We start from the raw sequence: 1266 nt of genomic DNA, 5'->3' as shown, positions 1-1266 counted from the left end.
AAAAACAACTTCCAGATTTCTCGTAGATTTTTTTCCGGGTGCTTCATTACCCTTTACACAAACCATTTGGAATGGACATATATGAAATGACTCATAGTTTGTTGAAAATCATATTCTATTGAAAATCTCGCGCATAAACATTAAGCAAAAAAATTTGATCTCGAGGGAGAAGGACCCGAAATAACAACCTGTGGCCAAATCATCGAAAATCAGCCGGAGAGAATGAAAAGAGCGGAATATTATGGGGAAAAAACCAGCTCACACAGTCGAATCTCTTCCTTAAATTAAAAATTGGCGCTCTTGTGCATAAAATTCAATAAAAAGGATACACCTCCTGCCCTCTATGACTTAGTTCAACCGGCTTCGGCTGTCCATAATTATAATACTAGGTATGCCGCTAATCAAAACCTGTGCAGAACGTTTTCCAGAACTAATTATGGCCTAGCAAGGTTTAGTGTAGTGGCATCACAGACCTGGGAAGCAACATCTATGAAAATTAAGTGTCTCCCCTTGAACAGTTTTAAAAAAGAATATAACTCTTTCTACTTGACAGTCAGGCATCTTGAACAACTCTAATCTGTTATTTAGCTCTTAACTATTTATTTAATTATTTAATTTAAATAGTTTTTTAACAGTACTGTATAACCTCCACCCACTTTTAATCGCTCTGTGGTAGTAGCCAACTCGAAAGCTTGGCTCCTTTGGCTGCTACACACTTTTTTCCTTTGTTATGTTTAATTCAATGTATAGTTAGCTCTGTTTTTACTTCTTTTTTTCCGTATTGTTGTTGTATTGCAATTGAATAAGTGTGAATAAATGAACTTGAACTTCCAACGGCTACCTCGACACAAACGCTACCTTTTTTGTTTTGGCGCGCTCAGTCACGGGGAGACTGGGGAGAGACATCACCAAATAAGGAAGCGCGCGGGGGACGATGGGAAGAGAAAGAGAAGGGAATAAGTCGTTTCTCTCTTTCCATAGTCCACATCAACCGCGCCATTTTATTGGAATACGAAGGGGGAGTTTCTGCATAGGGGAGATCGAGAGGTCTCTGCCGATTCGTCCCAGGCTACTTGCCCAGTTAAGTTATACTCTTCTTTTTTTTTTTTTAGCCTCATTTCGATCCTGGACGAAAGCAAGATTCAAGTCAATTTCACTTTTTCTAGTTCTTTCACTTTTTGAACATGGTTACTTCTTACATGAAAGTTTGACAGTTTCGTTTTTTATCTAAATGAAGTTTAATAAGTTACCTTGACAGTGGGGCAA

This window comes from Porites lutea, chromosome 6 (assembly GCF_958299795.1).
Source record: "Porites lutea chromosome 6, jaPorLute2.1, whole genome shotgun sequence".
Classification (NCBI taxonomy): Eukaryota; Metazoa; Cnidaria; class Anthozoa; order Scleractinia; family Poritidae; genus Porites; species Porites lutea.
Note: the sequence above shows the minus strand (reverse complement) of the source record.